The sequence below is a fragment of the Castor canadensis genome, chromosome 14 (genome assembly GCF_047511655.1).
Source record: "Castor canadensis chromosome 14, mCasCan1.hap1v2, whole genome shotgun sequence".
In the NCBI taxonomy this organism is placed as follows: domain Eukaryota; kingdom Metazoa; phylum Chordata; class Mammalia; order Rodentia; family Castoridae; genus Castor; species Castor canadensis.
Window position 1 is genome coordinate 64740479 of NC_133399.1, and position 22794 is coordinate 64763272.

General features: G+C 38.9%; 1 pseudogene; it reads left to right on the top strand.

The window, feature by feature from the left end:
• Window positions 1-17869: 17869 nt before the first annotated feature.
• Window positions 17870-18856, top strand: LOC109697234 (centromere protein N pseudogene; annotated as a pseudogene).
• The last annotated feature ends 3938 nt before the right edge of the window (window positions 18857-22794 follow it).

Sequence of the window (22794 nt, forward strand, 5' to 3'; positions counted from 1 at the left end):
TTTTCTTTTTTTGTTTATTTTGGGGTTTTTGACATTCCTTTTATTTGGGTGAGATAGCGCTTATCATTTAGAGTCATCCAGTGATGGAAAAGTGAAGGAAATTTAAGTACTCAATACAACAGATTCAAAATCTGATTGAAAGGAGCTATTCTGATAGGGACTTTTCAAACAATGATTCAGAAGTCCCAGAGTTCTGACAAGCATCTCATGGCCCCTGGGAACCTGGAAGGGACAATTTTGAGCAGCAGAATTCTGCATGCCATACCTACTTCATCAGAGAATTCTATTTCATACACCTGAGTTCCAGAAAGGATTTTGTTTGAGAAAAAGATCCCATTGCTAACATTAACTTTGGAAAACAGTTATCTTCTGTTGTAATGCCACCTTCAAATAATCATTGAGTGATGCTCAGTTCAGAGAGACTTGCTCCTGTGTTAGTTATGCCAGGGAATCTGTGCTTTTCATGTTGTGTCTTTTATCCTACAAATTCCTCTGCTACATGAACCTGATTGTGTTATACCTCACAAGGATTGTGCTCTGATTTTCTAAGAGAAGTGGGGATTTGTTAGCAGGTTTTATTTGAAGGTTACTCAGCTTTGCTGCAAGATGCTTCTTCCTCTCATTTTCAGGAAATTCCCCCTCTGTCTGCAGAATTGGTAGGAAACAGTGCACTGTCTCCTTCTGTGAGAAAAAAAAGGATAGACTCCTCTTTCCCACTTCTAGCGGCCACAAGGTGGCATAGGCACATCCAACTAGGTGCAGAATTTCTGTTGCTCACAGTCAAGAACCCAGACTTTTTATCTACACAGCAAACATAAAAATTAATACACAAATGTTTAAAATGATTCATATAACAATGGTATATAATATATAAGCTAATATCTGCATGTGTTTTATGCTTCTTAAATTTAAGTTAACTACAAGTACTAAACATAAAAGTCACCCTTTATGATCAATAAGCTTTGCTTCTAAAATGCAAGAGAGAAACAAGATTTTCTTATGTAGGATTAATTCCCCAGGAATCAACTTTGTGTGGGGGTCTGGAAGCTGCTTAACTCTTTTAGCCCAACAAGATTCTATTTGGAATTTAAAATTAGAATGTGTTTAATTCCCCTGAAGCTTATAGATTAAGTTTCTAAAAGGTACTTACTATTCTACTGTAAGATATCTCAAAACACATCCCTGGATTTAAAAAAATGAAAAACAAATGTTTTTGGTTGATGTTCACTTGGCCATAGGGTCTCCAATGCTTAGCTTATGAGAAAAAAAAATAATCAGAGCAAAGACATGAGTGACTATATATAGTATATGCTACACCAATACAATAAACAACCCTAACTCTCAGTAGCCTAACACAACAAAGACTTATGTCTTTCTTATTATCTACCGATGTAGGATAGACAACTTCCCAGGACAGCTTTCCTTATCTTTCTGTCTGCCCTTCAAGAAACACCCTGCCTTTTATACCTGGCCAGTCCTTATGGTCAAGTGGCACCAAGGAATGCAAAATTCTTATATGTCTCCTTTGAGGTTTTTTCTTAATTCTCTAAATAAGAATCTGACCAGCATTGAATAGCCACTGCTGCAATGTTATTGTTTTGTGTTATTTATGATTGCTATTATTGCTGTCAGAATTTATAGCAATCATTAGCCAAGAGCCACTCTGACACTCCCAGCCAGCAATCTGTCACTCTTCCCCTTGATTGAAGGGACTAAAAAGGACATGAGCAGCTACTGGGCATCCAAAGCTCTGAATAGCCTGTGGTATGGATGATGCAATTATCCTTCCAGGAAGCTGATGAAGAGAAAGAGGAAAAGAGAGAGAGAGAAAAAGAGAGAGAGAGAGAGGGGAGAGAGACCTGGGGGTGCTCAAGAAGCTATGAAGGATTCACTTTGCCTTCCTCATTATTGCCATATTTGCCATGTGCCTGCTGGAGGGACATTGCTCAGGCTACACAGCTCAGGCAGCTGTGTGAAATCTTCTGACTGCAGGACCATAGGAAGGTCACCTGGAAGCATCAGAAGCAGGAAATGATGGAACACTGACTGATGCATGTTAAGAATTTATATATGGGAGAGATTCCAAGATGGTGACTAGAGGGAGGAAGCAGAAAGCATGTTTCCTAAAGTAAAATCTAGGAGAGATGCTGGAGATACACCTTACAGGAAAAACCACCAAGAAGAGACAAAACTCCAACTCCTCCAAACCCCCAACCCACGCATAGCATCCCCACTCCACATTAAACTGAGGAACCAAGAGGGCTCCCGTGCCACCAGATGCCAGTTCTTACCGGCTACAGAGACACAGACCACCAGGTGAGCTAAGTGGCACATGGTACTCCCACAAAAACCCTGGGACAGATCAGCATAGCCCCCTGGACAGACTGACACCCAGGGAAAAAAGAGAGAAAAAACTGAATAAACAACAACAACAACAAAAAGACATGTAGCAAAGAGGGCAGGGTGCCCTGAGTACCAAAGAGGGGCGAGGAGCAATCCCTCAGAGAACTGTAAATAAACAAGCTGCCTGGAGAAGGCAGGAACAGTGGCACATGCCCAGCAACCAGGAGCAGGAAAGCTTATAAAAGTGGCAGAGGGAGGAAAACTGCACAGGAGAGGGGGGAAGGCTCACTTCCCGCATGAACTGTATATAAACATGCTGGCCAGAGAAAGCGAGTGTAACACCACCTCCCCCAGTGTGCTTGGAAAGGAGAACGCTTGTAACAGTGGCAGTCGTGCCCAGGAGAACCCTAAATAAACAAAGCCTGCAGGGCTAGGTGAGAGTTAAGTTCATTCCTGAGATAAATAATAAATAAATATAAATATAAATAAATAAATATAAATATTTATAAATATAAATAAATAATAAATATTTATTCCTGCATAAATAAAACCTCCAGCAACAGCTGGCTGACAGCAGCAGGCAGGTGAGCTACAGCCTCAGACAGATGTTCACAGAACTGTCTCCAGACCCTTTGTTTTTTTTCCTTTTTTCTTTTTTTCTTCCTTTGATGAGACAACGACTAAACCACAACTGCATGCTGATAGACTTACTGAAACTCAATTGCATTTGAACTTGGGATATTTTGTTATTTGGGGGGTTTTCTTGTTTGTTTTGGTTTTTTGGTTTTTTTCCCTTTGATGAGACAACGACAGAACTACTTCTGAGACACCATCTCCAGGATTGGAGGCTGAGGGACTAACAACAAAATGATTAAGACTGAAACCTCATTGCATTTGAAATTGGGGATTTTTTTTATCCTCTCTCTGTCTCTATAATGCCTGTTTAGCTTACTGTTGATTGCTACACTATCTCTCCCTGTTTATTTCTTTGACACTTGTTTTTTTGTTGTTTGTTTTCTTTTCTTTTCACTTGTTTGTTTGTTTTTCCCTTTTTCTTTACCTTCTTTGCTTTCCCTCTCCTCTCACCCTTCCATTCTAGATAATACCATTGTTATTATTACAAGCTAGAAAATACTTAATTGCACACAGTATAGGGACAGTAACAATAGCAAGGGCAATGATGGGAAGACGGAAAAAAGAGGGAAACCAGTTTTCCCCCCAGCAATAAATTAGTAAAGGAACCAGAGGGAAATGAAGAAAACAGATACTCAGATCCAGACTTCAACAAAACAAAGATAAACTATGCCAAAGAACCCAATGAAGCCCACAAGAACAAGCTGAAAGAAGAAATCCTGCAAGTAATCAATGAGAATTTTATAGAGATGATACTGGATATGGTCAACCAAAATGTACAGGAGACACTCAAGAAATTCTAAGACAACAAAAAATAGAGAATTTGAGAAAGCACAAGAAGAAATAAAAGAAACCAGAGGAGCACTGTATGAATACCAAGTGAAACAAAGAACATGATTAGTAAAGAGATAAATGAACTCAGGATGAAAATAGATAATAAAAAAGAGGAAGTGACTCAGGATATGGAAAACCTCAGAAAAGAGAATGAAACAGAAATGCAAAAAAAGTGGAAGGCAAATCCAGCAAAATAGAACAAGCATAAGACAGAATCTCAGATGAAAAGGTAATTAAAGGAAAAACCAAAGAACTATTAGTTAAATAACTCAAGACCTGTGAAAAGAAAATGCAAGAACTCACCAACTCCATCAAAAGACCAAATCTGAGAATCATGGCCATTGAAGAAGGAGAAGAGGTGCAAGCAAAAGGAATGTGTAATATATTCAAAAAAATAATTACAGAAAATTTCCCAAATCTAGAGAAATCTATGCCTATACGGGTGCAAGAGGCATCCAGAACACCAAACAGACCTGACCAAAATGGAACTACCCCATGGTATATTATCATTAAAACAACAAGTACAGAGACCTGAGAAAGAATGTTGAAGGCTATAAGAAATAAAAAATAAATAACATACAAGGTAAACCAATCAAAATCACAGCAGACTTCTCAACAGAAACATTAAAAGCAAGAAGAGCTTGGGGTGAGGTCTTCCAGGCACTGAATGAAAATAACTTCAACCCTAGGATACTCTACCCAGCAAAACTATCATTCAAAATAGATGGAGCAATAAAAGTCTTCCATGATAAGCAGAAACTAAAATGATATGTAACCACAAAGCCACCACTACAAAAGATTCTTCAAGGGATTCTGCACATAGAAAGTGAGACTCAACATAACCATGAAAGGACAGACAGTACCAAACTACAGGAAAAAAAAAAAAGAACAAAAGAAGAGAGTAACATCAATTTAGGTACACATAATCAAACCTTCAAACAACTAAGACAACTAAATAACAGGAATCACCACATACCTATCAGTACTAGCATTTAATGTTAATGGACTTAATTCCCCCATCAAAAGGCTTCATTTGACAAACTGGATTAAAAAGGAAGATCCAACAATTTGTTGCTTACAGTAGACCCATCTCACAGACAGAAATAAACATAGGCTTAGGATGAAAGGCTGGAAGAAGATTTACCAAGCCAATGGCCCCCAAAAACAGGCAGGAATAGCAATACTTATCTTGGACAAAGTAGACTTCAAACCTACATTGATCAAACAAGATAAAGAAGGACATTCCATTCTAATAAAAGGGGAAATAGATCAAAAGGAAATAACAATTATCAACCTATATGCACCTAATTTCATCAAACATACCCTGAAGGACCTAAAAGCATATATTAATTCCAACACAGTGGTTGTGGGAGACTTTAACACCCCATTATCATCAATAGATAGGTCATCCAAACAAGAAATCAATAAAGAAATCCTAAATCTAAAATATACCACAGATCAAATGGACCCAGTTGAGGTCTACAGAACATGTCATCCAACTTCTACACAATATACATTCTTCTCAGCAGCCCATGGAACCTTCTCCAAAATAGATCATATCCTAGGACACAGAGCAAGCTTCAGCATATATAAGAAAATAGAAATTATACCATTCATTCTATCTGATCACAATGCAATAAAACTAGAACACAACAACAAAAATAAAGACAAAAAGCAGGCAAACAGCTGGAAACTGAATAACTCATTCCTTAATGAACAATGGGTCATTGATAAAATAAAAGAGGAAATTAAAAAGTTCCTGGAAGTCAATGAAGATGAAAACACAACCTACCAGAACCTATGGGACACAGCACAGGCAGTCCTGAGAAGAAAGTATATAGCCAGGAGTGCATATATTAAAAAGACTGAAAGGTCTCAAACCAATGACCTAATGATACATCTCAAACTCCTAGAAAAACAAGAACAAGCAAATCCCAAAACAAATGGAAGGAGAGAAATAATAAAAATAACAGCTGAAATCAATGAAATAGAAACCAAAAAAACCATACAAAGAATTAATGAAACAAAAACTTGGTTCTTTGAAAAAATAAACAAGATTGATAGAACCCTGGCAAACCTGACTAAAATGAGGAGAGAAAAAACCCAAATTAGTAAAATCAGAAATGCAAAAGAGGAGATAACAACAAACACCATGGAAGTCCAGGAAATCATCACAGACTACTTTCAGACTACTTTGAGAATCTATATTCAAATAAATTCGAAAATCTTAAAGAAATAGACAGATTTCTAGATACTTATGATCACCTAAAACTGAACCAAGAGGACATTAATCACCTGAATAGATCTATAACACAAAATGAAATTGAAGCAGCAATCAAGATTCTCCCCAAAAAGAAAAGTCCAGGACCTGATGGATTCTCTGTGTTACCTTCTAAGTTAATTCTTCTTGAACTAACCTTTTCTCTAGTTCCTGGTCCCCTTCTCCTATTGGCCTCAATTGCTTTAAAGATACTTTAAAGCAGTAGTAAATACTTTAAAGGTTAGTTCAAGAATTAACTTAGAAGGTAATACACATGTACAGGAAAGCATTGCGAGTCAACTCCCTGTATAGCTATCCTTATCTCAACTAGCAAAAACCCTTGGTCCTTCCTATTATTGCTTATACTCTCTCTTCAACAAAATTAGAGATAAGGGCAAAATAGTTTCTGCCTGGTAGCTAGGGGTTGGGGGTTAAGGGAGGGTGTGGGGAGGCTGGGGTAAGGGAGGGGGTGAGGGGGAAATGGGGAGAAATGACCCAAACATTGTATGCACATATGAATAAAATAAAATAAAAAGAAGCTATGAAGGAGATCCAGCACCTTGTCAAAAGGTATGTCTAGAAGTATACAGCTTAGAGATAAAAGGGAGCAGGTCACAGAAGACCCAAAGTCTAAGTATCTGAGAGGCTGGTTGCACTCTGAGCAGCAATAAAGAGTGCTTTTGTTCATGAAATAACAAAAATAGATATGCCAAAGTTTTTTTTTCAAGGCCAGAAGCAACTCTAAGTCTTTGATCCTGATTTAGCATTCATGGTGCAGCATCTACTCTTGCCCTGTGACTCATAAACTAATAAAAGGAAGACCTCATCTGGTCAAGAACATAACTGCACAAAGCCGAAAGCCATTTGTGTCAGACACAGCAATTAACTTCACAGGTTAATTTTAATGCTTGTCAATTTATGGACAATATTCTTTCGGAATACCAATTCTCAGATCTCACTTGTAATTTCCTCATAGCCCCAAAGCCAATGAATAAAAAAAAATGATAAGTCAGTTGCCATCTTGGGATTATGATGACTGTGATATTAATATTAGTGTAACCTTTTACATTTCAAGAATGATTTTTTTGTCTTTTTCAAAGTGCCTGCAATCCATTATCTAATTAGACTCTTATGAGAACTCCCTGCAATTGGGACATTATATTTTATTTTCAGAACTGTAAGAGAGAGAGAGGGGTATGTGTGGTGTCACGTGCCTGTTATCCCAACTATGTACATAGGAGGATCATGGTCCTAACCAGCCCAGACAAAAAACTAAAACCCTATTCAAAAAATAATTGAAGCAAAAAGGGCTGGAGGTACGGCTCAAGTAACAGAGCACCTGCCTTGCAAGTGCAAGGCCCATAAATTCAAACTCCGTACCACAAAAGAAAAAGATTGCCTGATGTCTATTGACAGATTTAACATTCATAAGTAAAATTTCAAAGTTAAGTAATATGGTTTGTACTTGCTGAAGGTTATATTCTTCTTACGAATAAAAGTTCCCCTTTGGTCAAGAAGCAATGAGTTGAAGTGACTTACCTTATATAACAAGTGAAGATGGTGTGTTAGTGTAGAGAAGACAAATGAAAGCCAAATATTTAAATATGATTCAAGCTGAATTTAATTTATACCCAGAATTCAGAATATGTATTTTAAGAGATATTTGATGCCATCCAAAAATGATAAAAATCAATCATAATGTAAATTGCTTGACCAAAAATGACTATGAAGTCCCTATTTGAAATTGTCTTATTTTCTAGTAGCATAGACCCAGTGTCACCTACATGCTCTTCACAAGGCCCTGCAGGCTCTCATTTACAGTACACCACCATGGCTACAGGTGCATCTGCTGGCCCAGAAGGGACTATGTGATCACAGGGGCACTGCCGTAGTCACTGAGTTATACTACACCTTGCAACACTTGTCAAGTGGCACAGTATGATTAATTATGTGTTCCAGAAAATTGGTGTATTCAAAACAAATTTTTCCAATTTTCTCATAAACGTATCATATATCTTTTTTTTACTAAAGTAAATTGGAAGAGGAACTAATAGCCCCTGACTATTAGAAGAAAGTGAGCACTTTCATACCTAAATGCCTTTCCAGAGTATCACTAAACCTACCCTTCTTATGGCCATAGTTGTCCCAACACTTTTCCATGTTTTAAGCTCTGAAGAATAGTATTTGGTTAAACTTGGGGTTTGAACTCAGGGCCTCAGGCTTGCTGAGCAGGTACTCTACCACTTGAACCACTCCACCAGTCCTTTCTCGTGTTAGGTATTTTTGAGATAGGGTCTTACAAATTATTTGCCTGGGTTGGTTTGAACCTCAATCCTCCTAATCTCTGCCTCCTGAGTAACAAGGATTACACACCTGAGCTGCCAGTAACCAGCAGACCTGTTTTTTTTTGTTTTTTTTTTTTTTTTTGGTAGTGGGCATCAAACCCAGGGCCTCATGCATTCTAGGCAAACAACCACTGAGCTACATGCCCAGCCCTTGGTTAAACATTTTTATCCTTGACTTTTTGACTTTGCCTCTTGCACTTCTCCAATATAATATTGTTATCCTAATATTACAATGCTATAGACAGGAAGAATGAATATCCAGGTAAGTAAGTGACTTGTTAATGATCAGTGGTTGTTTTCGATATTTCCATCACCTTCCAAATCCATGATTCTCCACCTCATTGTGCACCCAGGCAACTGCCTCTATGGACCACATAAACTTTGTCCTCTGCTTCCAACTGGATTTGTTCAATGGGAGACAAAAAGAAATTTTTTTTTTAATTCACAGATGACATGATATTTTATTTGGAAACTTATAAGGAATTCAAACATAAAATAGCAAAAATATTAAATGAATTCAGCAAACCTGAGAGACACAAGTCAGACCTAGAAAATCAGTTGTATATCTGTGCATTAGCAATAATTAACCCAAAAAGAGAAATAATCAAACAATTCAATTTACATTTACTTGTAAAAGAAAAAAAATATTGAAAAATAAATTAAATAAGGAAGGAAAAGCTTTGTATAATGAAAGGTACAAAAGACTAATGAAATTAAATGAATGTTTTTTTTCCTTTTTCTTTTATTATTCATATGTGCATACAAGGCTTGGGTCATTTCTCCCCCCTGCCCCCACCCCCTCCCTTACCACCCACTCCACCCTTTCCCTCTCCTCCCCCAATACCCAGCAGAAACTATTTTGCCCTTATTTCTAATTTTGTTGTAGAGAGAGTATAAGCAATAATAGGAAGGAACAAGGGTTTTTGCTGGTTGAGATAAGGATAGCTATACAGGGCATTGACTCACATTGATTTCCTGTGCGTGGGTGTTACCTTCTAGGTTAATTCTTCTTGAACTAACCTTTTCTCTAGTACCTGTTCCCCTTTTCCTATTGGCCTCAGTTGCTTTTAAGGTATCTGCTTTAGTTTCTCTGCGTTGAGGGCAACAAATGCTAGCTAATTTTTTAGGTCTCTTACCTATCCTCACCCCTCCCTTGTGTGCTCTCGCTTTTATCATGTGCTCATAGTCCAATCCCCTTGTTGTGTTTACCCTTGATCTAATGTCCACATATGAGGGAGAACATATGATTTTTGGTCTTTTGGGCCAGGCTAACCTCACTCAGAATGATGTTCTCCAATTCCATCCATTTACCAGCGAATGATAACATTTCATTCTTCTTCATGGCTGCATAGAATTCCATTGTGTATAGATACCACATTTTCTTAATCCATTTGTCAGTGGTGGGGCATCTTGGCTGTTTCCATAACTTGGCTATTGTGACTAGTGCCGCAATAAACATGGGTGTGCAGGTGCCTCTGACAAGAAGAAATTGAAGGCATGAGAAGATGGTACTAATATTGATTACCTGCTCCTTTCCTGCTTTGCCACAGGTTAACAGTTACTGTTTTCCTCTCCTGGAGTTAAGAAGTAGAGGCAGGAAGTGGAGACCTCAGCTTTCTGTCAGGAAGCACTTTGCTACAGTTATAACCGAACCACAGCTCTCTCTGGGTTATCATAATCATATCCCAATCATAATCACCCAGTGGGGGTGACTACCTGTTGTTAGCCCAGGATAATTTATCATTGTTCACTCTTAATCATCTTTATATTTGCAAATACACGGGTAGAACTAGTATTGGGATCCAGGATTAACCATGGTAAGATCAGTGATCTTTCTACTGAGCCCCACTGTGTTCACAATGTATTAGCTTCACAGCCTTCCTGACAACCATAGCTTAACATACTTAGCTGGACATTTAGTGTTATAGTACCTTGGCTTATTCCATTTGTGAATCTCATTCCCAGCTACATTATGTGCTACATGAACTGTGTTTCAAGTGAATTCTTTATTATCTCCAATTTGCCTAGCACAATCAATATGTAGGTTTTCTTTTTAAAGATGGTTATTGAGAATTTCACTTCTGGAATAACAATATGAGGAATACATGGACTGGTTTCCCAGTGAAACTGTAACAGGCAAAAATTATATTTAAAGAATTTAAATTCTTTAAACCTGTGTCACAGTCTTTTGGGTATATCCCCAAGAGTGGTATTGCTGGATCAAATGGTAGATCAATGTCTAGCTTTTTAAGTAGCCTACAAATTTTTTTCCAGAGTGGTTGTACTAGTTTACATTCCCACCAACAGTGTAAGAGGGTTCCTTTTTCCCCCGCATCCTCGCCAACACCTGTTGTTGGTGGTGTTGCTGATGATGGCTATTCTAACAGGGGTGAGCTGGAATCTTAGTGTGGTTTTAATTTGCATTACCTTTATTGCTAGGGATGGTGAGCATTTTTTCATGTGTTTTTTGGCCATTTGAATTTCTTCTTTTGAGAAAGTTCTGTTTAGTTCACTTGCCCATTTCTTTATTGGTTCATTAGTTTTGGGAGAATTTAGTTTTTTAAGTTCCCTATATATTCTGGTTATCAGTCCTTTGTCTGATGTATAGTTGGCAAATATTTTCTCCCACTCTGTGGGTGTTCTCTTCAGTTTAGAGACCATTTCTTTTATGAACAGAAGCTTTTTAGCTTTATGAAGTCCCATATATCTATGTTATCTCTTAGTTGCTGTGCTGCTGGGGTTTCGTTGAGGAAGTTCTTACCTATACCTACTAACTCCAGAGTATTTCCTACTCTTTTCTGTATCAACTTTAGAGTTTGGGGTCTGATATTAAGATCCTTGATCCATTTTGAGTTAATCTTGGTATAGGGTAATATACATGGATCTAGTTTCAGTTTTTTGCAGATGGATAACCAGTTTTCCCAGCAGTTTTTGTTGAAGAGGCTGCTATTTCTCCATTGTATATTTTTAGCTCCTTTGTCAAAGACAAGTTGGTTATAGTTGTGTGGCTTCATATCTGGGTCCTCTATTCTGTTCCACTGGTCTTCATGTCTGTTTTTATGCCAGTACCATGCTGTTTTTATTGTTATTGCTTTGTAATATAGTTTGAAGTCAGGTATTGTGATACCTCCTGCATTGTTCTTTGACTGAGTATTGCCTTGGGTATTCGTGGCCTCTTGTGTTTCCATATAAATTTAACAGTAGTTTTTTCAATCTCTTTAATGAACGTCATTGGAATTTTGATGGGAATTGCATTAAACATGTAGATTACTTTTGGGAGTATCAACATTTTTACTATGTTGATTCTACCAATACATGAGCATGGGAGATCTCTCCACTTTCTATAGTCTTCCTCAATCTCTTTCTTCAGAAGTGTATAGTTTTCCTTATAGAGGTCTTTCACATCTTTTGTTAGGTTTACACCTAGGTATTTGATTTTTTTGAGGCTATTGTAAATGGAATTGTTTTCATACATTCTTTTTCAGTTTGCTCATTGTTAGTGTATAGAAATGCTAATGATTTTTCTATGTTGATTTTATATCCTGCTACCTTGCTATAGCTATTGATGATGTTTAGAAGCTTCTGAGTAGAGTTTTTTGTGTCTTTAAGGTATAGAATCATGTCGTCTGCAAATAGGGATATTTTGACAGTTTCTTTACCTATTTGTATTCCTTTTATTCCTTCTTCTTGCCTAATTGCTCTGGCTAGGGATTCCAGTACTATGTTGAATAGGAGTGGAGATAGTGGGCATCCTTGTCTGGTTCCTGATTTTAGAGGGAATGGTTTCAGTTTTTCTCTGTTAAGTATAATGATGGCTGTAGGTTTGTCATATATAGCTTTTATAACATTGAGGTACTTTCCTTCTATTCCTAGTTTTCTTAGAGCTTAGAGTTTGCCCAACTCGCACTCCAAGGAAGCAGGGGTAGGAGGATGTTTTGTGTCTAAGACAAAGATGTCTTTGGGTGCACCTATTTCCCATGCAGTGCGAAGCCTCACTTGCCCCTCAGAGAGGTACACTGAGCACAGTCATTTAGGAATGACAAGTTTTGTTATTTTTAACCAGAGATCTCTTTGCTTCTTTTTCTGTTTTCTCTATTAATTTGCATGCTTCTGCTGGTATCATAGCCAGAGGTTGGGGTTTTCTAATTGATGACTGATATCTGTATTATTTTAGACAATGTCCTGGCAGCAAAAATTTTTCAGATCCAGTTGTATTTGGGTTGGGGAGGTTTATTTGGACCTCCTGATGGCTCCTCTTAGCTGTCCCTTCTGGTTCTCTCTGGCACACTAGCTAGCCTGCAGTTTCATTTGTTGCTCTCATTCCACTACAAGCCTTCTCTTAACTGCTTACTACCAAAATTGCCACTGCTTTTGAGAGCTCTCAGGCTTGAACACTATGATTGGCATAAACTCAGGTACTTTGGGGGCAGCCTTGGAGGCCTCTTTTCTTGTGGACTGTGTCTGAGCCTGAGAAAAGTCTCTGGGCTGCGAGCTCTAGAGCTGAGGTAGGGACAGTGGTCCTCTTCTCTTGGAGTGACACCCATGCCTTATAATTAGGGTGTGATCAGGGAAGTAGCTTCTGGTCTTCTTTGCTTGCCCCTGCCCTATGAATGAGCAGGGCTGAGAGGGGAGATGAGGGACACTACGTGGAAAATAGGTGCACCCAAAGATGTCTTGGTCTTAGACACAAAACAAATACATAGACAGTAACAAAAACAAGCCCCATAAATAGGGAAGGAAATCAGTATCTAGAGTTGTTACACCATAGCACATAAAATGTCCAGTTTTCTCAAAAACTTGCAACAAAGGTATGCAAAGAGTCCCAGGAAGGGCACACGACCCAAGCCTCGGCCACAGTGATGAAGGCCAGAATGTGAGTCTGTCCCACTGGAGTCAGGACTTTGCCTGGGTTTGGGGTTGGGGCAAGGGAACAGGATATGGGAACAGTCCCTTGGCCACCAAAGCTGATGCTAAAAGGCTGGGTCAGAGGCACCTGGGTCTCATAGTTGCAGAGAACTGAAAATCTTGGGAGGAGGGTGGTGTGATCCAGACCTACTGCAAGGCTGGAAATGATGGTCTAAAGCTCATCTCTGTCACCCTGCATACAGGTTTCTGCCTGATGCCAGGGGCTGGCCCTCCGTATGCGGCCTTTGGATTCTATGAGATTGAGATGTTGGGTCTCACTGGAGCAGGCCTGATACAGGGCTCTGTGACCAACCCTGTGCTGGCTTTCCTGCCTTGGTGCTTAGTGGGTTAAGTCTTGCTCTTCACTCTGCCACCCAAGGTTGGAGGAGGGGCAGTGATTGACATGAAATACCTGGCCTAATGCATTTCCATTAGCTAGACCACTGGTGTAAGGATTGTGGAGGCATTGGGCCAGCACTGGGTTACACCATGCTGGCCTGGTACTGAGTTTCAAGTCTAAGGCCTGGGCTTAATTCCCACCTCCTCCCCTATTCAATAGGGTCTCTCTCATCACTGGGCTGCTTGGAGTTGGAGGAGCGGCGATTCGGTAATTCTTCGCTCCTTGCCTTCTTCACTACATCTTTCCATTTTGTTATACCAAAGGCAAGCACTATGTGTCATCTGACTTCCTTAGCTCTCCCAAAAGTAGTTGGGTGAGTGTTCAGCTACTTAACTTGGTGTGGCTGTGAGAAAATGATTACCAGAGGATTTCAGCTTCCATCTGCTTAGCCACCTTTAAGAATCCTACATTCAGAAAAGTAGCATTCAAAAACAAAGTTGACTTTTGAAGGTTCCTTGTTGAGGTAATGGAAATGTTATAAAAGTGATTGTAGAGAAAGTTTCACAACCTTTGCTTTAAAAAATACTACAAACACATTTTTTGGGTATATTATGATAAGTGAATATCTCAGCAAAACTGTTATAAAAAACACCGAATGACTTATTGACTTGAGATACCGGAAAGTGTCTGATGCAGTACTCATATGAAGGCGTATTAAAAATACATTTAAGAAATTCCAATTCTATTCTGGTAGTATTACAGAATTATGGTGGCCTTTCTGGTGACTACAACTAAAAATTTTAGTCAATTGGATAAAATAGAAACAACTACTGGAGACTCTAAAAGTATACAAAAGTAAGTGACTGTGGAAAAAAAAAACAAAGCTAAAGGATGTGCCCCTCAGATGGTGGAATTTGCTTTTTTTGGTTTGTTTGTTTTTTCTCAAAACTTTGCTCAGAAAAATGGGCTTATTTTGCAGAGTGGTGTAGTGACAATGGTGACAGCAGCATTGTACAAGTGACTACATTGTAAGAGAAACTCTGCCTTTCTGACCCAAAGAACCAGGAAAGAAAGGCCAGATAATGTGGAATGGAATCTCAAAGAAGGACCCAGAGCACAAGATCCCCTAATTCTGTGTCTGTAGTCATACAAGTTTTAGCCTAAATCTTGTACTAGGCATGCATGGGACAGATCCAAACCAGTGTATCAAAAGCTTACAGAACTGAACTAGGATTTCATCCACCTGAAATGTCTACCTAACCCTAGAGAGCCCACTAACAATCCAAAAGATATAGATCAAAAGCCAACATATGAGTTAAAGATGTAATACTAAAAATTATGAAAATAATTCAGCTAATGCAGCATGGGAGGGGTAGAGAAAAATCTGAATAGACAAAGGGAGAATAAAAAGTAAAATGTAAAAAAGTAAAATTGATACTGTTTATTTAAACAATATCAATGATAACATTCAATATCAATATTCCAAATACTCCCCATAAAAGATAGGGATTTATAAAGTGGATGAAATATCAATACATCAGCATCTGTTCACTACAAGACACACTTTCTAAATATTAAGAAATGCAGTTGAGCATAAGTTGTTTTTTAAAAAGCACTGAAAGCACAGTGTCAGAATAAGATAGCTATTTTAATATACAATACACTTTATGACAAAGAATATATCTAGGCATATAAACATTTCATTACAATAAAAGATACACTTTATCAAGAATACATAACAAGGTATCTCTAAATAACATAAAGCAAAAAATTTGCAGAATTAAAGAAAGATACAGAAAATTCCAAAATCATAGTGGCTGGTTTTAACAATACTCTCTCAACAATTGATACAAAAACTAGTAAAAAAATTAAAGACATAAAATATCAGAACAATCTACTACCATGCTACAATTGGCAATTACAAAATACTACATTCAATCATTGCAGAATACATATTCTTCCAAAAGTTCATGGTAAATTTATCATGATATACCACATTGAGTCCTAAAACTTTCAATATAAATTAGCTACCATTTGTTGCCCTTAATGTAGAGAAACTAAAGCAGATACCTTAAAAACAACTGAGGCCAATAGGAAAAGGGGACCAGGAACTAGAGAAAAGGTTAGATCAAAAAGAATTAACCTAGAAGGTAACACCCACGCACAGGAAATTAATGTGAGTCAATGCCCTGTATAGCTATCCTTATCTCAACCAGCAAAAACCCTTGTTCCTTCCTATTATTGCTTATACTCTCTCTTCAACAAAATCAGAGATAAGGGCAAAATAGTTTCTGTCAGGTATTGTGGGGGTGGGGGGTAGAGGGAGGGGGCGGAGTGGGTGGTAAGGGGGGTTGGGAGCAGGGGGTAGAAACGACCCAAGCATTGTATGCACATATGAATAATAAAACAATAAAAAAAAAAGGGTTGATAGAGTGGCTCAAGTGGTAAACGTGCCTGGCTAGCTGCCAAAATATAAAATAAAATAAAAATCCCAGCAAAAAAAAAAAAAACTAAACTAAATTAGGAATCAACAGTCAGCTCTCCATACCTCCAGGTTCTGTGTCCACAAATTTGAACAACCACAAATCAAAAATATTTAGAAAAAAACCTTTTGTCTGTATTGAATGTATACAAACTTTCCCTTCTTATCATTTCCTTAACAATACAGTATAGCAACTACTTACAAAGCATTCACATTGTATCAGGTATTGTAAGTAATTCAGGAACAGTTTAAAGCAGATGGAAGCATGCAAGCAGCTTATATGCAAACATTTCATGGAGGGGCTTGAGCACCATCATACTTAGTATCCACTAGAGGTTCTGAAACCAATTCCCTTTGGACACCGAAACTGCCAAGACTGCCCAGCACTTCTAACACCAACTACAGTGAGTTCAACAAACTGCAAAGTCTAAGAGAACAATCCCTACAAAACTGTCCTCATTCCCAAAACACTAGCAACAAATTCAGAGGTCCTCAGGGACACCCTCACTTTAGATCATAAGGTTATAAATTTGAGCATCCCTGCAGACTCACCAAGCTTTATCATTCACAATGACTCACAGAACTCAGTATAGGACTGTGCTATTGCAGCTTTATTTCAGTAAAAGAGTATAAATTAGAATCTGTCAAAAGCAAAGACAAGCAGGTCAAAGTGTAGAAAGATTCAAATGCAAAACTTCCATCACCTCAGGGACACAACACACTCCCGGCCTCCATGTGCAGCATTGTGCATGGATTGTGCTGGGATGGTTAATCTGATTGTCAACTTGATTGAATGGAGAAGTGCCTAGGAGATTAGCAAAGCATACCTCTGGGTGCATCTGTGAAGATGTTTCCAAAGATGATTAACTAAAGGGGGAAGAGCCACCTGAAAGTGAGTGACACCATTCCAAAAGCTGAAGACCTGGATGGAATAAGAGGGGAAGAGAAAAAGCCTACTACACAGGCATCCTCCTCTTTGCTTCCTGGCTGCCATATGTGAGCTGCTCTTCTCTGCTGTGCCCTCCCCACCATGATGGACAGAAACCTCTGAAACTGTAAACTAAAACAAATTCTTCCTCCTTTTTATGGTTTTCTCATGCATTTGGTCACAACTATGATACAACTGACCAATACACAAAATGGTACTGAAAAGCAGGGTTGTTGCTCTAAATCTGATCATTTTGGAACTAAATTGTGGGAGAAATTTGAAAATATTTAGGAATGCAAGTTGTAGAAATCCAAGGATTTTGAAGTAGAGTTTAAAAGGTGATTTGGGTGGGAACTCAGAACACCAATGCCAACAGGGATATGAACAGTGAAGGTCAGGTTTTATATGGAAATGAGGACTCTAACGGGAACTGGAATACAGGCAATTCACATTACATTATGATAAAAACCTTGTCCACATTATATCTGTGTCCTGAGATTTTGTTAGAGACTGATATTAAAGGTGAAGGATTAATTCATCTGGTAAAAGAAATTTCAAGGCAGCCCAGCATTTAGGTTGTGGCATGGTTAAACTGGCTGCTTTTAGCCACGTTTTTTATGAGAATTATCAGCAAAAGCTAAGCAGAAAGGTTTGCAAACCTTGCAGTTTTCCCAGAAAAGAAGGATGGCTGTGAAGAAATTAGGACTATTAAAAAGAAGGCAGAATTGGGGACTTTGAAGGCACCTCAGTAGGAAAGGCTGCTGAAGAGATGGCTGGAGATGTGAACCATGCCAAAGAGATGGATGGGACTGTTGCTGGGTTTATCAGGAGGACCATCTTGAAAATCCCCATGTTTGAAATGATGACAGTCCTCAAAGCCTGGAATTTTTTGTCTGAAAACCAACTGCAGACCATAAACTTTAATCAGAGAAAATGTCTGGCTTAGGACTTGATTCTGCGATGTGAGGAAAAGCACGCAAGTCAATGATGTGACCCTTTTAGACATCATGTATACTCAAGTTCATTGGCACCAGAAACTTTGGGGTGTTTTTCAGATGAGTAAAGGAACAGATAAATATGTTGACCTTTTTGATATGGAGCAATTCAAAAGTTCATTTAAGAAAATTCTTCAGAGAGCATTAAACGGTGTGACGGTCAGCTTCAGAGATGCTGAGGATAAAGCAGTCTGGATTCAAGTTGACTGGGGAACACAGAACTCAAAGCCAAACCAGTACAAACCTACTTATGTGGTGCCTCATCCCCAGACAATGTATGCCTTCGTGTCTTCCTGCAGCCTGAAGAGCACTGTACCCCTTGCAGGTCAAGCACTGACAATTGCTAGCAAACACTATCAGTTTGTAAAAGTGGACTTGAGAAGCCAACACCTGGATTCTCTCAAGGCTATTGGTTTTTAAACAGTAGAACCAGATGTTTGAAAATCACAACTCCATGAGAAAGAAACCTTGGACTAGATATAATGAATTCCAGGACCATTCATGAAAACACAATAGAAAAAGAAAGAGTGCAAAGAATTACTCAACAGACTTTTGGAGACTATTGTCAACCACAACTAGAATTTGCACAATATAAGCTTGAGAAAAGTGACATGGGGGCATCTTAGCTAAGAGGGAAGAGCCCTTGTGGTGCCTGATAAAGTTCTCCAACTTACATCTTGTGGAAGCACTGAAATCCTTGGCTCTGGCTGACATAGCAGATGCAGTTTTCATCATTGCTTACTTGCGTATCCAGCAAGGGAAATAATTATTTTAAAATTAGAGATAAATAAGATACATGTGGTTTTATAATCCCAGTGGCTCCTTGGCTATCTTGCACTGCACTCCAGTTAATGGCTAGCTGGATAGCTTCTGTCTATTAACTTGTGTTTTAGGAATTAATTCTTGGTACTGAAAATTTAGAAGTGTTCACATAACTGTTGGGACTGACTTTCCTATTCTCTGGGTGGCTCCTCACCCCTTTTCCTTCTAAGTACAGCAGTTGTGGACACCCTACAAACATGCCGTGAGTATGTATGACTCCAGAGTGACCTGGAGTGCTGGAATGTTCCAAAGTTAAGCATGTGACACAGTGGTTAACCTGTTGGCATCATGTCAGGTGTCGTTTTTCCCATGCCTGCTTCTCCTCAATCCTGGGAGGTCTAATTCCAATTGCTGGTTTTTATGGATTTTCTCTTAAACCTTGAATCTTGGAAAGATGCATCAAGAAACTATCCCCAACTCAAAATTTCTAGGAGCTTCATAAAATTGGTCCTTTAAGTTGCTATTATAGGAGGTTGCATATCTCTGATGGTTCACTTATAAAATAATTTTTTCTGTGTAAATGTAGCTTCATAATCTATTTTATCATACATGTGACATTCAGATTGACCATCATTATTATACTGATTTCTGAATAAAGATAATGAAAAACTGGTACATTTTTTTAAAAGCCAGCACTTTGTATCATGACAACAGGAAAGAGGCCTAGAAGACATCTCAGGAATTAGCAGACTCAAGAATGTAAAAGTTTTAATTCATTTGAAATACTTTGCTTTGAGATGAGAGCTCCAGAATGTCCTGCTGGCCCAGGGCCACCTAGGGAAGTGTTTTCTTACATTCAGTCATCTAGTACTCAGGGGCTGCTGCAGCTGTGGTTGAAAGGAGCCTTCTGACTACTCAAGCTGGCAGCAGACCTTGTCATTATCCACATGATGCTGACTTTACAGGTATGTAGAATGCAAAAATTACAGGGTTGAGGAGGCTTCCAACCAGATTTTAGAGAAAAGCCTGGGAGGCCAGGCAATGTGTGGCAGGATCGGGATCCTTCCAGGCAGCCTCAGAAAGGGTGATGTGTGAAGCTGCAAAACTGAAGTAGAAGGTGTAATGGATGCAATGGATGTTGGCTCTGCCAAAAACAAGGAGCATCTGCTGGGGAAAGCTATAGGCAGCAAGCAGATCCACCTCAACAGAGAGGCCATGTGGGTTAGAAATGGCAAAGCCATAAGGGCCCACACACCACCAGATACCAGGCATGAAGCAATAGGATTTAATGTTTGTCCTGCTGAGGTTTGGTCTTACTTTGATCTGATCCTTCCTTGCTACGCTCCTATTCCTCCCTTTTAGAATGGGAATGTTTGTTCTGTGCTGTTGTGCATTATAAATATTAACTTGATTTTATTTTACCAGGGCTCACAGGTAAGAGTTTGTCTTGAGTCTCAGGGAAGTCTGTGGGTTTCAACTTTGAATAATGGAACTGTTAAGATTATGGAGCCTCTTGGAGATGAACGGAGTGCATTTGGCATTATGAGAGGACCATGAGGCTTTTGAGGAATGCAATGGTTTAAAGAGATGTGTTTGGGTATCAACTTGTCAAGGGGTGCACTTATGATAGTTAATCTGATTGCCAATTTGGTTGGTTGAGAAGTGCCTACAAGGTTAGTAAAGCACACCTCGGGTTACGTCTGTGAGGGGATTTTTCTGGAAATTCCAAAAGGGAGAAAGCGGATGATATTATCCCATAGGCTGGGGGCCTGGATGGAATACAGAAGACAAAAGAGGAAGCCTGCTACACAGGCATACTCCTCTCTGCTTCCTGGCTCCATGATGTGAACTGCCCTGCTCTGCCATGCCTTTCCCCCCATGATGGTCTGAAACCACGACCAAAATAAATCCTTCCTCCTTTAGGTTGATTTTTTCAAATATTTGGTTCTAGCAACAATAAAATTGACGAATACAGTTGCTGATCCAGGAAGTGCACATGAACTTTGGTATCCAGAGTTTTCGTTGGGATTTCACTTCTTATATATGAATGATTGAATCATCACCTGTGTGGTTGAATACATTCACCACTACTCTTTCCTCCCCAGAGACTGAACTGATATAACATAGCTTAAACCTTCATTCTAATCACACAGTGGGTTTTTCTGAAGTGGTTAGCCCCCACCCTCAATCTTCTTGTTGGCATAAACTGCCATCTGGGCCCAAAGGACCCACCATTAATAACGAAGGCAGACACTCCTATCAGTTGGGAAACTAAGCTTTTAGAAACTGTCTTCCAAAAGCTCAAATATTGGCCATTTTTTTCTGGTTTTTTTTGTGTGTGATTTTTAATTTAAGAGTTGTGTGCTATCAACACAGTTGCAGTAGTTAGTCTCATCTCTTTTTTAAAATTTTTCATTCATTTATTCACATGTGCATACATTATTTGAACCATTTCACCACCCACCCCGTCCCCCATCCCTTCTCTCTCCCCGCAACCCCCCTCACTTCCACACAGAATCTGTTCTGCCCTTTTCTCCAATTTTGTTGAAGAGAAGACATAAGCAATAATAAGAAAGACAAAGCGTTTTTGTTAGTTGAGATAAGGATAGCTGTACAGAGAGATTCCTAGTATTCCTTCCATGCACAAGTGTGTCCCAACCCAAATTGATTCATTTCTACCTGACCTTTTAACTAGTTCCTAATCCCCTTCTCATATTTACCTCTGTTGCTTTAAGGTTTCTGTATTAGCTCCTCTGCAGTGGGGACATAAGACACTTTCATGTTTTGGGTTTCCTACCTATCCCCATACCTCCCGTATGTGCTCTCCCCTTGTCATGTGACCCAAGTCCTACAACATTGCTGCATTTGCCCTAGATCTAAAGTCCACATATGAGGGAGAACATACAATTCTTGGTCTTCTGAGCCTGGCTAACCTTGCTCAGAATGATGTTCTCCAGTTCCATCCATTTACTTGAGAATAATAAGATTTCATTCTCCTTCATGGATGAGTAAAATTCCATTGTGTATAAATACCACATTTTCTTAATCCATTCATCTGTAGTGGGCATCTTGCCTGTTTCCATAACTTGGCTATTGTGAATAGTGCTGCAATAAACATGGGTGTGCAGATGCCTCTGGAGTAACCTGTGTCACAGTCTTTTGGGTATATCCTCAGGAGTGGGATTGCTGGATCATATGGCAAATCTATGTTTAGATTTTTAAGAAGCCTCCATATTGTTTTCCAGAGTGGTTGTACTAGATTGCATTCCCACCAGCAGTGTACGAAGGTTCCTTTTTCCCCACATCCTCACCAACACCTGTTGTTGATGGTGTTTTTGATAGTGGCTATTCTAACAGGGGTGAGGTGGAATCTTAGTGTGGTTTTGATTTGCATTTCCTTTATGGCTAGAGATGGTGAGCATTTTTTCATGTGTTTTTTTTGGCCATTTAGATTTCTTCTTTTGAAAAAGTTCTGTTCAGTTCAGTTGCCCATTTCTTTATTGGTTCATTGATTTTGGGAGAGTTTAGTTTTATGTTTCCTATATATTCTGGTTATCAGTCCTTTGTCTGATGTATAGCTGGCAAATATTTTCTCCTACTCTGTGGGTGGTGTCTTCAGTTTAGAGACCATTTCTTTTGTTGTGCGGAAGCTTTTTAATTTCATGTAATGTCATTTGTGAATCCATTCTCTTAGTTGCTGAGCTGCTGGGGTTCTATTGAGGAAGTCCTTGCTTATACCTATTACTTCCAGAGTATTCCCTGGTCTCTCCTATACTAACTTCAGAGTTTTGGGTCTGATATTAAGGTCCTTAATCCATTTTGAGTTGATACTAGTATAGGGTGATAAATATGGATCTAGTTTCAATTTTTTGCAGATGGATAACCATTTTTCCCAGCAACATTTGTTGAAGAGGCTCTTTTCTCTCTCCATCGAATGTTTTTGGTGCCTTTATCAAAAATAAGGTGG